A 16188-nucleotide genomic window follows, 5' to 3' on the forward strand; every position below is an offset into this window, starting at 1 on the left:
ACCTAATACATCATAGGCATGGTTTTGGAAATCAATAGAGTTATTGTTGGGAAAAATCAACTAATTACAAGTGTTATTAGTCATAATAGTATTTTGATGTTTGCTTATCAGACTATGCAATACATCATTGTGGAAGGAATGTGAGCAAATTTTTAAGGTCACAAACTTACCTGGAATAATGAGGATATATGGATCTTGTTACAAGGATAAAGCTTTTAAAATAATTACACTGACATTTTAAGACTCATGTTACATGTCACTGTATGCCATGATACATAGTTATCCAAACAACTGGGAAGAAATTTTTTCAAGACACAGGCATTTCTACTTCTGAAAAATTTTAAGTTTGTGTGAGGCCTGAATGACTGAATATGTCAGTGTACATTCATCAGCTGGCTGTAAAATGCCAGCAATTCTCTGTCTTTTTGGAAGACACTACAGGGAGACTGTGAAAATGGTGTACTCATTTTACAGTAGGCACTTTGGAATGTTTACACTCTCCATTTCAGTTTGAAGATATACCTCTAATTTTTCCAGGAGTTTTTAATCATTAGTCTTTTGGCTTGACAGCCAAACCCACTGAGCTTTGTTCTCAGATGGAAGAATGAGTTTAAAATCAAGTACATGGCTTTAAAGGACACAGAGGCAAGAACTAGGACTGGTACCTATTTGTAGTGTAGCACGTGAAGGAGTGCCCATCAGTTTCAGATAAAAGTCAATATTGTCTTTATTAAAGAGTTACATATGCAAGTATGCCATGAGTAGCAACCTCATATTTGAGGTGTCATATCTAAGATCTGCAGATTGATGCACAGATTCATGACTTTAGGAACTAACAGAACTCTAATGTGACTGCTACAGCTGAGGTTTCAGTTATATTTCATTAAGGTGAAACTGGGAAAATGTTTTTACTTCTAGGAACTTCCTCAGTTCAGCTTAAGGAAGATGCTACACACTCAATTCCTTCCCTTCACCTTCCTGACCTTCATGGTTATATTTCCAAAATACTTACATTTGCTATACTACTTTGATTTTAACCCAGGAATTCAATTTCCATGTTTTTTTTTTTTTCTGCGTTTGTATACTAAGTAATGAAATGGTTAACCTCAATATAGAACATGTGATTTCTAATTGTCATTACTAAAATGCTGTTAAAAACTGTCTGCAGATCAAAAATAGCTGCCTGTTTTACTTTAGTTTCTCTTTATAGTATTTACTTTTACAGTTGTATACACCAGAGTTTACTCTTTAAACAAATTCTGAATTATTCTGAATGCTGAATGCAAGATAAGCCCAGAAACACATTTTTACATGAAGTGCTTAAGGCCTTATTTTTAGGAAAGAATAACAGGCATATCTGTAATCAGTTAGCAGTGGATATGAATTATGATGGCTTTGGGGACAAGGTTTTCTTGGTTGAAGATAGATTGAAGAATAAAAAAATACCTAAAATACCTGAAAGAATCACTGCAAGAAAGATGCCTGAATATTAAGAAGATAGAAAGGATTGTGGATCAGTTATAAAGAAAATCATATTCATTTCAGTTTCTCCTCATAGTTGTAATGTCCAGTTTTGCCAGGTTTTGCAATGATAAAATATCATTCAACTTTGCAGAACAAATTCTGTGTCTGAAATGATCAGTACTTCTACTACTACTCAAATATTTATGTGTATTTGGTGTCATGGGACACTCTGAAAATACTGAAGATACAGTAGCTAGTGCTGATTCTCTGCATGTCAGGGTTTTGGGAAATGGTCTAATACCTTCTAAAATTTAAAACTCTGAGGAAGCAGCTGTGAAATCATCAGCAGAAATAGCCACAGGTCACAGTTGTTTATAGAGGTAAGATTACAGATTTTGCCTTATTGTTGGAAAAGAGATTTATAATATAGGTTAACAGGATGATTAGGCTGTATTTTTAAAAATTATTTCTGTATTTGGCAGTAAGTAAATAAAAACGATAATGATTATTTGCACTGCTCACTTGTTATTAGTTTTACCAACTCTAATATTAGTTTTTATTATTCAGTTTATCAGCTCTTGGATATTAATTATAGTATTTACATATTATTTTTATTGTACCTGCAGTGTGTTAAATTGTTGATACCTTAAATTTAAAAAAAATATTAGAACCAACTTTATGATGCAAATAGTTTTGCTGCCCATACTACATTTCTGTATGTTAATTTATCCTTTCTTCTCTAAGGCCTACCTTATCAGAAGAGGCACCCGTTCTTTGCTTTTCATTTATTCTACCCATGGACTGTCTTGGTCTAGTCTTGTTTCATTGGTCCTGGGGCTGAGATGTGATAAGAGAATTAGGAATCTCATCAACCTGAATCCCATTCATGAGTAGACCTATTGACTTGAGCAATGATAAGCTATATGTATCAGGACTGCATGGTAAGACCTTGCCTTAGGAACTATTTTGTCCACTGCTGGACACTAGATGAACAAGAGACAAATTAGCTTAACTGGGAATAAAGGCATTCAGCATTTGCCTGGATGGAAGCCAAAGTCCATTGACATAGTTTCTTACATGATAGATTACTCTTAATACATAGATTAGTGCTTGGGTTAGCTCAGAATAACAACATCCTAATTTTGAGTAAACGATCAATCTAGGAATGTTTGTATTTATATTTATATCCTACTATAAATGTACAGATCTACCTGTGTAAATCTCTGTCTAGAATTTGTTTATTTTCCTAGTTGATAACATCTGTAATGTGGTTTCCTTCAGGTTAATGCAGATGATGACAAGCTCTGTGATAATGAAAGAAAAAAAAAACCAACAAAAAAACCCAAAGAAACCAAAAAAGCAAAAAACCAACCCCAAAATCAATGTAATGAATGGCTTTGAGTTCATCTTGTTATGCAGGAAAAGTTGCCTTAAAAACACTGATTGGAAGTAAATTTGAAAACACAGGAGTTATTTTACTTTATGTTTATATACTTATATAATGGAGATTTTATGTGAAAATACGTGTGTTCTTTTGTTTTCTAAACAACCATTTTCAGTGAACCTGTAAAGATGAGACTGTTAGAAAAGACAAAGGAAAAAAAGAAAGGAAAATGTGGAGAATATATTTGCTAATGCTGAATCAGAATGCTGTGATGACAATAAATTTGAAAAATATTTTAAGTTCTTTCAGGATAATATAAACTATCCCTTTAGACTTTAAGTGTCTTTCTTATAATTCAGAATCCTACACTGTAGAAGGTTTTGGCTATGAGTGGCACCTCACTGAATACTTCCCTACTGAATTCTTCAGTGCTCACAGACTTTAGAACAATGATGTCACAGCACACCAAAACAGGCCTTTTCCAAACAAGAATATTTTACTTCTCTTTCCTTCTGTGTTTTAATATTAAACCCTTCTATCTGTTTCCTCCCTTTTGATACAGAATCCTACATTTTTGTCCCTGTTTCCCTAGATGAACTTAATAACACTGAATTTAATTCTCATTTATTTCCATTGTGTCTCTTTGTATTTCACAATATTCTTCTATTCCATACTAATCATTGCTTTGACTTTGCTTGTCAAGTTACTAGCTATGTGTGGTCCAGTCTAAGTTCCTCTCCTCTAATTACTAAAGTTTGAATTTGCCATGTGAATTAGACAATCACAGAATGGCTTTAAGGGAACTTAAAGATCATCTCATCCCAATACTGCTGCCATGGACAGGGACACCTTCCGCTAGACCAGGTTGCTCAAAGCTTCATCCAGTTTGGCCTGGAATTGATGTGCATATAGTTACTATGTTATAAGCCTATGTTACAGTTTTTGAACAGTTATTATAGTTACTATTGCTGTCACTGTTATTAATATCTTCGGAGTTGTTAAGGTTTTCCTAGTAGGTTTTCGTTGCTTATTAAAAATTAAAAGATTTTATGGGGTAATATATTATTATGGGTTATACAGGACATGGGGTAATAATTACTAGAGTGGTCAAGGCTTACACTCACCAGAAGGCCCCATGGGAAAGGCACAGCTGCAGGCTGGATGACTGGAAGTCACTTGAGAGGTGAGAGGCAGTTAGGAGTGAGGAAAGAGCCAGTTGAGCGACAGCTGGAAGTGAGATTGTGATTTTCTAGAGGAACACATGGACAGCAGCATGGCAGCTGAGCCAGCCAGTGGGTGCCTTCTTTCTGTTAAGTCTCGGTCTGGTTTCAGTTATGTTGGGTAGAGATTAAAGGCATGAAAAGGGTGTGATTTTTGACAATAAAGGGATCTCATTCGGATGCATAAGGGGGTCCGTGTCACTTTGTTCCTCACTGCTACAGTGGCACTTTAATGAGCACAACAAATCAGGATCCTTTCTTTTTTCAGACCACGAACAGATTGCAAACACCAGTCAGTATCTCTTCAGTTCTGATTCAGAAGGAAGGCTACTGTCTAAACAACTAACACTATCACATTTGCCATAAATCCACATATTTAGGAAACTCAAACCCCATGTAATTAGATTTTGCATTATTTTTGACTTTTCTACAAGCAGAAATAGACACAATGTGAATTGCTGAATAGATTGCTTTTGGAAAGAAATAATAGTTATATTATTCTCTCCAATAGGTTAAAGCTGTCTCCCTGCAGGCAGGGTATTCTTCACTTTAGATTCAGAAAATGCTACTACAATTGCAGTCAGTCAAATGTTTTCAAGATTATTTTAACTCAGCACTAAGAATGCAAGTGCCAGCAAAGTTGCAGTGAAATATAGATTAGCAATCATAGGCTGTATATACACAGGCATTTCTGCCTTTTTAGGGAGAAGTGAAGTCAGGTTGGCATTTTTTTGTTTTTAATTCTGCAAAATCATATGTAAAACTCATGTCCTGTAAAGCTCCTGTCTACCTATTATGTAAACTTGCTTTTTGGTTAATTATTTTGAGCTTTTCAACAAAAAACAAAATAATGTATTAATAAAGATAAGCATTTATTTTAGATGTTGCAGATACCTAATTTCTGCAGCAACATTTTTCATTTTTACCTTAATTTAAAAATGTGCACTGTAACAGACTAGTAGGTAGCCTCTGTGCTGTGGTCTCTAAAACATTCCATCATTATTTTAACACAATTACTAAATAATTAATATTTCTACACTTTACTACAATGGACGTTCATGTGCTTATTATCATATAAGTAAAAATATATTTAAAAATATATTTATAAATAGAGAACAGAACTTGCTGTGCATGATCTCTCTTTTCTACTGCAAAAAATACTTTTCCTTCATCAAAAGCTCTGATAATGTGTTTTAAAAATCACATAAACTGCCATTTCTGTTTACATTGTTGGACATCTGCTATTCCTATTTTAGAGACCAAAGAAAAACTTCCTAAACTGAGTATCAGCTGGATTAGCCTGTTCATGTCAGTAAGTCTGTCATTCTGATATTTAGAATGCTATCTATGGAACTTATGCTTTGTCAGTACCAAAAATGACAGCAGGTATGGGAAATACCCTCCAGATGTGATGCAACAATTGGTAATGAAACTAGTAGAAATCTCACTATAACATACATTAACAATAACAACTATAACAACCATTTCCAATAATGAAACACAGTTTCTATAGTCAAAGATGTTATTGTCAGTGTAGTACTATAATTCTTTCTCAGTCTCTGAATTGCTCCAATTTATTTGAGCTTCAGAATTCCTCATCTGTCTTAACAGAAATCAGGTAAATTTGAAGTATTTGTGTACACTTGAATCTTAGACCACCAGAAAAACCCTGCAGAGTAATTGTACACTATAAAAATTTTCTCAAAAACAAGGTAGGTTTTTTTTTTTATTTTCAAAATGTCTGGGACTACAAAATATAAATTACCATTATGTATGAAAAATATTCCATTGTTCATAGAATATAATATGGGCAAAATCTGTCACCCTATCCTAACTTCTAGGATTTGATTTCTGGTGTCTAAAATGGGAACCATATTTTCTGACCATGCAGTTTCCAGGGTCACTTTCTCCAGATGAGCAATTCACACAAAATAAGTAAGGAGCAATTTAGATTTAGAGTGACAAAAGAATTTGAGACACTTATTTCATACACTCTTCTTTAACTTTGGCAGAGGTCTTGAGAAAATACCTACATTTCTTGTTTCTTAGCTGAATGTTAGAAGGCTTTTCTCCTTAGAAAGTTAGTGGGATGATGAAATGGTAGGAGGAAAAAAATTACTATTCAGGCTTATTTAAGTGCTGAAAAATGAAAATGTAAGCTTCTCTACTCAACAGCATCCTCTCCTCTCAATTCAGCTCTCAATATTCCTTCTTGACTACTAATTCTGTAGTCTTATCATAGCACTCCTCATATTCCAATGTGAAATGTTGGTTGCAGAAAGGCAATACTTCTAACAAAAGCAAGTTCATACAGGTAGGCTTTAATTTCCAAAATGATATACCACTAAATTTATAGTACTTATATGCTAAAATAAGGTAACCAATACAGATTTAGGAATTGAATATCCAGCTTAAAAATCTATAATTTAGGAAAACAGTTGTATTTTCTTACTGTGAAAAAAAATTCCTATTTAATAAAATTTATGATGAATTGTAGCAATTAGTAGCTACAGAATACTAACTAAAATAGTCTAATTTAACAAAAAAGGTTTACACTTACCATTGCCATAAGCCAATATTCATCTTCCTCAGATGCTTGCTGTTACGGACTGTCTGTGAACAGTTTGCTTTTCTAAGCTCATGAAGGATGGGTTGGCTGTCTTGCTAAGGCTTAATAGGATAACAAATTCTTTTTTTTTTTCTTTAGACTTACCTCCATCAGTACCATCAAACACAGTCAGCAATGATATACAGTATATACATATCCTTCAAATCAATGAAGCAATAAAGGACTACCACTTATCTAACTCTTTACAGCTAAAGCAGATATAAAAATAACAACTAAATTACCCAGCAGCTACAAAATGTCAGCTCCGTCTGAAAAGTCTTAATCAATCAGATTACCTAATTAAAATTAAAGATAAAAGAGGGAGCAATGTTCACAGCCTTGTTCCACTTCTTTTTCTATTTCTGTCTGCTAAGCTCAGAATCTGATTAGTATATTTAATTCCATGAAGCATCATGACTGGCCTACCTTTAATCAGCCTGTTGACATCCACCCGTTCTTCCCTCACATCTTGCAGACTTCAACGTAATAATTTACTGACTTGCCAATGCTCCTGTAGAAAGTATAATGTTCAAATTATAGAATCAACACTGGAATGATTCTACTTTTCAAGTGTTTACATATATACAGAATGAAAAATTAGTTAAAAGAAGTATGTATGTTGGAACAAATGCAAAGTCTGTAAAAATATCATAATCAGTATTATACTTACATAAAATGTACATCTGATGCCATGAGTACTGTTTTTGGTCTGATACCATTGTACAAGAAAGGAAGAAATGAGACAGATCATTATTCACAGTGCAGAAAAAACCACTCTTTTTAGTAAGTAACACTATTCTTTTAATCTACTGCATTAACTTTGTAGAAAGAAACAGCCTGCTTCCAAAGCTGCTGCTGTCTTTTGAGTAAGTTGAAATACTGAGATCTTCTGGAGGTGTTGCCCATACAATACTCCAGTCAGAACCACTACAGTCTGTTCAACTGCTTCTAAATTTAATTTGGCACTTTCCTGCACTGCTGTAGGTGCCAGATAACCACAGCATTTGGCTCTTCAATTTGACATTTCCTATGTAAACTGCAAAAAGTAACTGTCCTTCAAAAACTGTATAGATATTTTTGGAATAAATTCAAGTCCTGACCTACAAACAGGGCAAATTAAGTAATAAAAAGCTAGGAAAAATATTTTTAAAAATATATTAAATTTATCTAACTAGTTTTCTTAAACAAGAGAGATTTGTCTTCTTCCCTGCAAATGGAATTCTTCTGTTGGGAAGGGAAGAAAGCTTGGCTTAGATTTGAAAATATATAAAGAATAAAAATCATTGACAGACTCAAGTTATTAGAGTTGAAAGATCATTAAAATATTACTCTCAAAATCAGAGATTAAGTGTGGTTCCTTTTGTCATGTAATTATTTTTCTGTTTTTCTTCATGTAGAAAAGTGTGTATTTTCAATTTACTTATTAGCATTGTAACTGCAGATAAATACTGGTATACAGATTCTCAAAAAATAGACAGGTTATTAACATCAGTATTGGTTAGGGATACTGTGTTTGGAGTTTCACTTTTAGAAGCCCATCTCTGTTGCCACTCACCATAATTTTCTACACAAAAAACTATTCTAATGATTCCAAAAGTATTCCTATGGGTCTTAGTCATGTACATTTAGCTACCTCAAAGCCATAAACTACTTATTTTTATGCTACCTATATTTGCTCTAGGCTTTATCCTCCCTCTTCCATCTGGCTCCTCATTCCTTTGTTGTTCATCTCTCTGAATATAATCACTACAGCACTAGTTGAAACTTCCTTTCATTGCTTAGCTTCCACCACTTTTTGCATACTTTCCAATATTCTCCTTTACTCTATGAACAACCTGTAACTGATAATTGCCATTTTCACCATGCAGTCCTGCTGGTACATGTGGCCTATGACAGCTTTCCATAACATGCCTTCTCTGTAGAAACAATTTTTAGGGGAAGCAGTTTCCTTCTCCTTGCCAGGCACCTCAGTTGTATTTATTTTTATGTATGGCTAAAATGAGGGAGAGAATGAAGAAACACAATATGTCAAATACTCCAAATACTCTAAATCTGTCAGGAAAGTTTCTTCCTTTAAAGTTTCTTAGATACTGCCTTACCAAAAAAAAAAAAAAAAAAAAAAAAAAAAAAAAAAAAAAAAAGAAGAAGAAGAAAACTGCTGAGCATAGTGTAACGTGGATGGGGAAAAAAAAGGTCAGGATTTGTACAACACTTTTACTGATTCCAGGTTGCTGAGAATTTTGGAAAAAAATTGACACCATTCACTGTTAAAAAAATTTAAATTACTCCAAATAAACAAATAATAAAATAATAAGTTTACATTTGTCACTATAATTGTATTTTCCACAGGTAATTTGCATTTCTTTTGATATTCCTGCAATGACTGCAGAATGACAAACCTACAAACTATTACATAATGAAATCAATAACAAACCAGTATACTTTCCTTTTTAGAATATCAACATTATCTTAAATAACTTGATAAATTAAGTCATAAATCTGAACTGTAGCATTAAAAATACATAAATAAATATTTTAATTAACATATTGCTATCCCAGTCTTATAGCTTCAGTTAATATACTTCTTTCAACTATAAGATTCTTAATAGCAGTAAAAACCTTAGCATCTCTATTTCCATATAGGACTTTGTGCATATTTTGAGATACGTCTTGTTCTTCCTTCTCCATTATTCTGTAATTTCATTTCTAATTATCAGAGAATGAAATTACTCACTGCCTAGCATCAGTAAGTACATTGTTATCTTATAAAAACACTAAGACATTCGGGGATGGTTCTCCAACACCTTTTTCAAAAACAAAGTATTGTGTTACACCTTTATATTCAGGCTGACATACAATTGGGTAAGTGCAGGCCAAGTCAGATGAGTAAATGCACTGCTTAGATGATTAACATAAATTAGGTTATTAATGTAAAAGATACAAAGTACCACATATTCACTACTTACATATGCTATTAACTTTAAAATAACCATACATGGTAAGGCTTTCAACACTGAATGTAGAGTTTTGTGACAGGTCAAATTTAAAAAATGGAGATATGCAAAAATGAGAAAGAAATAATTAAGGCCAAACAGGAGGATGTAAGCAGAGAACTCAAACAGCAGGCAAGGTCAGACACCCCTCTTTGTAATACTGTGACTCCTTCCAGTGGGGGAAGACCAAATCAAACATAAAAAGTGTAAGAGAAAAAGGCATAATCATTTCATTCTAGAACAAGAAACACAGCCTGTACTCAACAAGGTACCAATTCTACTTATTTGGTTGCTTGCATGGGATAATTATTGGGTTTAGTCCAAATCTAATTCAGGTCTGAAAACACCTACAAAGATTTGCATAGTTTAGCTCTGGAACAAATGTAAAGGCTCAGAAAATCACTTGGTTACGCATTCACTAGACAAACAGTTCTAATTTACTCCTAATTAAGCATTCAATTGAAGAAATAACTTAAAGAAATCAATTATTTGAAATAAAGATTAGCATTCATACCAATCCAATATTTCATCAGCTGGTGTGCAATAGCTCGACTTGGTGGTACAAAGAAAGAATGCTGGTTTCCTTTAATGAGAGCTTCCATCCACAACCTGCAATAAAAGCAGATTTTTTTTTATCTTTAGAAGATAGCATTATAAACTATATGGAATCTAACATTGTATTAATGCAGAAATTATCTTCCTATAATGATCCATCAGTCTACCATTGCTATGCCTATTAAAGAGCTACTAAGAGATTCTCCAAAGTAAATGCAGAGAAAGTCCAACATTGTGTGAATTATGACATTTTTGAGCTTAATGTGCTCCAAAGGGTGCATTTGTAAAAGAACTGTGGAGACTGCTAGTATACTATTTAAGGTTTCTGTGAAGCCTTTTTATGGCAAGGACCACCAGATGGTGCTCTACACTGTGACAAAAATAATTCTTTTCATGTTTACATGTAGTGCCACAGAGATGTGTTTTCTTGGTCTTTTGAAACAGTTGCAAGTAACATGTGAATACACTTTCAGTAATTTTTGAAGCGTATTTCCAGCTGTACACCAATCTCCATGTGACTAGTTGTATTCAGAACTGATATTCCCTTAAAATAATGCTCCCAGTGTTAACAGAAACACATTGAGATTGTAGGTGACTAACTTTGCCTTCAAGGTGACTTAGAGACAAAATGCTTTGAACTGCCAGGCAGAAGTCCAGTGTTATTAAAAGCTTAGCTCCCAAGTTGCCTATAGGAAAACCTGTGAAAACTAAGTTGTGCAAGCAATCTTTTCTTCTACTCATGACCTGAAATCCTTCTGTGAAAGTCTTTTCTGCCTCACTTTTATTTGACTATATTTTACCTACTGATGGAAGCTAAGTGTAGGATTTAATAACAGAGTATTAAAATAGTACTGCATGAAAAAAGATGTTCAATCTAATGAATTGCCAGAGTTCTTACTTTAACTTCCACCCTCACAGCAAATCTGGTAGACTGCCTGTTTGGAGAAACTGTAATGAATTAAATAATTAAATAATACTACTGCATGAAAAGCACAGGATTGCTAAGGAAATGGGTTAAAATAACTTGGCTATCTCAAAGAAGGGAAAGGTGAAGAGCAAGCTGGCAAAAAATGTCATGAAATGAGCTTGCAAGTAACTCAGATGTTGCTGTGAATACCTGTCTTTTTCTGGTTGTGTCTAACCTACAACCACAATATAATGCAACTGTAGTATGGTAAAATGAAGAGTACACATGCTCATTTGACTTGCTGAAAAAGCAAGTGTCTGTTGTATGCCAGAACCAATACAGTCACAGACTAATCAATAGAAGAAGAAAATGAAATTGAACTTTACCTGTTCCCTAGTGAACCAGCGGGCATCCTCTATTTCATTCTTGTCAACTTTAATTTCTGTGGACACTGCAACAGCTAAGCAGCCAATCATTAGGGATGAGGGCACTGGCCACGGCTGACAAGAGACATACTGAACATGGGCAACTTTGACTCCAGCCTCCTCCTCTTCTTCTCTTCGAACAGCATTTTCTATGGTTTCACCTAATCAAAAAGGGCAAAGAACAAGCAGCTCATGAAAATACTCCAAGCAACAATCATATGCTGTGCTTTGAACTGACTCAAAAGACTTGAAACTGCCCAAGGCAATTATCTATAAATACCTAGTTCACAGATCAGGGCAAAGACCTCAGCACAAGACACAAAAGTCTAATGAGGTAAAACAGCCATCAAAGCAAAATGGACCTTTGAAAATAAAGTGTAGTAATTTCTCCATAATAATATTTATTTCTGGAATCGATAATTCATTATATGCACAAACCATTATCACTATACCTAAAATGTCAAAAATTAGGTAGAAAATACATAATTCCTGTAATTATTCCTGAAACATTGATTTGTTCATTGATCTGTTTGTAACTAGCACTGTGTTAATTTCTGGATTTTCAGTATGATTGTAACAGCATGTACTACAACTTGAAAAATCAGTATTTAGAATTACAATAGTAAGAAAACAGAGATTTAGAATACTTGCTCACATTTCTGCATTGTATTACTCCCTTTGCCTGACACATTCTTCATTGCCTTAACACATACAGACAATACTGTAAATTAAAACTGCAGTGGAAAGCTTTGCCTCCATATCCATAGAAAACTGTAGATGTATTTGTGTGGAATGCTGATGGTAACTGGCCTACATAGGCACACATGTACTGTGCTGTAACTGCTGATTACAGGTTCATTAAAGGACATGGTCCATCCATCAGAAATAAATATCTTGACTTCTTTCAAATTAAACTTGAATAAACTTGTTCATACTCTCACTGTTTGTCAACCTGCACATATTTACTGAATACATTTATTCACTATAATTTCACTGGTGATAAAGATCTATTCAAAACAGAAGAATATTTTACAAGTTGTTCTGCAGGTACTTATAATTGTAACTAATTACAACTATTATTGCTTGACATAGCAATTGAAATATCTCTTTATCTTTCTTTCAGAATTATGTAATTTCTACTTATCTTCCATAGAAACAATCAGGCCCTAAACATATAAGCATACGCTTAGCTTCACATTAGCTTTAACACTTACTTTTCCTATGCTAAAATCCTTTGCTAACTATCACCAGTCAAGGCAAGATGTTTTAAAATCTTTTTTTTTTTTTTTTAATTTAAGTAGTGATTTAAGACTACATGATTTGAAAACTGTTCGGTATTTTTATTTACTCAAGTTACTCTTTGCTATTTGTTGTAACAACTCATCTATCAGGAAGCAAAGAAACTTCAATTTGAGATAACACAAATTGTATTTCTCTGTAATTCTAAAGGTATAATACTTTTATTGAGAAAATACGTTTGATATAGGAAAATGAGATTATTCACCAGGTTCTAAAAATCCAGCAAGGCACGTAAACATTCCTGGGGGAAATCTCTTCTACCTACCTAAAAGGCAGTGGTTGCCATTTGGATGGATGACTTGCATTACCACAATAGGATCTGCAAAGGACATGAAATGAGTATACTTCAACATTTGAGAGACTTAATGCAATAAAAACTTCTAGTCTATTACATACCAATGCATATAAAGACAAAAATTATATTGAAATCATAACTGTGTCCATGCCCAGAGTAAGCTGTTATTTCATTTCACTTTGGGATTACCTTCCATGCGAGATATCTCTTTATTTGGTTGTGCAACATACATACTTAGTAGAAGCAGGTTACTAACCAAGGCTCAAAATGCAGGACAGAAATTACCTGTAACCAAAGGACACAATATGCTAAGAGTATCAGCAATACTAACCTAGCTATGCATCCAGCATATATCAACAGCTTCTGCAACAAACTCATTTATTATCCTCTTCTCTTCGCCACAGACATCTGAAGAATGTCTTTTTGACTAAACACCAAATAACTAGACACTTTGCTGACAATGCAAATACTGACTGCTTTCCACCTTTGACTTTGTTTACTCTTCGCTATCAGTTTCTCATATGATGTTGCTCTTTGACAAATTTTCTCACTTCTGGTCATTGTATCTGCCTTTCTTTCTAACTTAGTATTTTCTCCTATTGGTCTAAGCAACCTTATCAACTCGTGATCTTTTCCCCTTTTTATTGTCATCTAGTTTTAAGTAAAAAAAGTAAAATGTGACCCTTTATTGTAGATGCAGGTGAACCCGATGGGAAGAAATGATGATGTCGGACTCCAGTTTAGAAGGCTGAATGATTTTTTTATTATAACCATGCTATAATACATTAATATACTATTTAAAGGAGATACTAAAACTACATACCTACTTTTTCTAACTACCATATCTAACTCACAACTCATGACCCTCTCTCGAGAGTCCAGACACAGGTGGATTGGATTGGCCATCAGGCTCAAACAATCCTCACCAGAATCCAATCAAGCAATCACTCCAGGTAAAGAATTCTCCAAACACATTCCACATGAGAAAACAAAGAGCAGAAATAGAAATTGTTTTCTCTTTCTGTCCTCTGTGCTCCTCTATGAAACAATCCTGAGAGAGCGAAGAATGTGCCTGCCACAACCCTTAATACTGCTTATATCTCATTTATACTGTTGGAATTTCTAATTGATGTTACTTGTTGAAATAAAGTTTGCATTGTCACAGCAATTCTGTATCACAGACTAGTGCAAGAAAGAGAAGCTTGAACTACTTAATCCATAAAGAGCTGAGACATACATAGCATGTGATGAAACAAGTATGGAAGATGTAGGATGGAAATAAGCAGCTGAAATAACTAGAAATAAATTGATTTGCATGCATAGAAATTTACAAGCAATTGATTTACAAGCAAGCCACTTTTGAGTGAATATTCTCACCAACTCTTGGATATGATGTGTTATGAATTTCTAGGAGACTGGGACAATCTTCTTTTAAGCAAGTTTTCTTATAACCCCCTTCTTCAATCTTAGTTGCACTCCCACATGTTGGGCAGAATCAGTAACCGTGGTGCCATGCTACAACAGCTCTCATCTGGTCTATAACTCCTTTAAAACAATACATTGAGAATGCACAAAATCAAATACTAATTCATGTTAAGTTTTTAACAGCATAGAAAAAGCAAGTACTGAAATTTAACACAAAAAAATCAAAGTATGGTTTGACTCATAATCATGACTTCTCATAAGAGAAGTTGAGCAGTATGAGTTATACAGACCTTTTCCTTTACAGCACAGCAAATGCAATAGAAGATGGTATTAAAAAGCTACAGGGCAATTTAGACATATTCAGAAACAAATTCATCCAGATCAATACACCCTGTTTCTCACAGAAGTCACTTTATGTAGGCAAATTGCCAAAATTACATGTATCAAGTCTTTTTCAGATAACCATTTTAGGGCTGCTCCAGGTAGCCCTAAATAATAATGCATTGTTCCATTTAAACTTAAGATTCAAGATGAGCTTTCCTTTTATCCTTACGTAAAAACAAAAGTGCTACAATGTTGTTAATGTCCTTACTAGCACTAACTCACTTTGGCATCCTGACTTTTTAACACTTCCTTGTCAGATCAGTATCCAACATGCTGTTATGAAGGACTTAGGTTCTAATTTCTTGTAATTAATAATTTTGTAATTATTAATTTTAATTAATAATTTCATTACTGAAAACTCAGTAATGACAGATTTTTTCCTTCATGTTTCTAATGTTCGTAAATTAATATTTAAATAGTACTGTTTAAAGCCCATGATGATCAATAGGTTTTACAGTCTAATACTGTCATTGCAGAAATTAGTTCTTTGCAAATGCACATGTTATTACATACAAAATTCTTCACAAAACCAGTACCAGGCTTTTAAAATCAAAATATTTCTAAAGCCACTGAAAACAAAATTTCTTTGCAGTGGTTTGTCTTTTCTTTGAATTATACCTCAGGGAATACCAAAGTGTATCTTTCTGATTACACATTTTGTACTTGCTGCATTTTATGCATCTCACCAGCTTTTTTTCAGGTAACTGCAGTAGTGCTGGCATTGGCGGGTGAAGAAAGCAACAATCCTCATGCTTCTGTTTCAGTTTTTCAGCAGAAGCAGAATCAATGCTAAGAGCAAACCAAGCAACTAACCCATCTTCTTCATCTTCTTGGTGAAGTCTTCCCTTTCAAGCAGCCATCAGGTTCATGTCAAACTGAAGGTCCACTCCAAGAAAAATCAAGGTACATTCCTCAGTTTGGTTCATGCACTGTTCCACATCCCTGTGGCACAGCCTGCAAAGCTTTACTTCTGGTTGCTGTGAGCTCTCTCTTCCTCCACTCAAAGTAATCAAGGGACCTAGGTTTGAGAAGAGGATGTACACTGTAGCTGGATGGCTTTGTTTTTTACTTAACCACTTAGAATCTGTTCTTTTATCACTCCTTCTGTTCAGAAGTGTCATGCCAAAATAATTTTCATATTCTTTCACATCATTTGACAAAAAATCTAGGTTTCTGAACACATTTCACATTAGCCAACAAATTAGCTATGTGAGCTATGTGTTTGTACC

This window comes from Vidua chalybeata, chromosome Z, assembly GCF_026979565.1.
Source record: "Vidua chalybeata isolate OUT-0048 chromosome Z, bVidCha1 merged haplotype, whole genome shotgun sequence".
Taxonomy (NCBI): domain Eukaryota; kingdom Metazoa; phylum Chordata; class Aves; order Passeriformes; family Viduidae; genus Vidua; species Vidua chalybeata.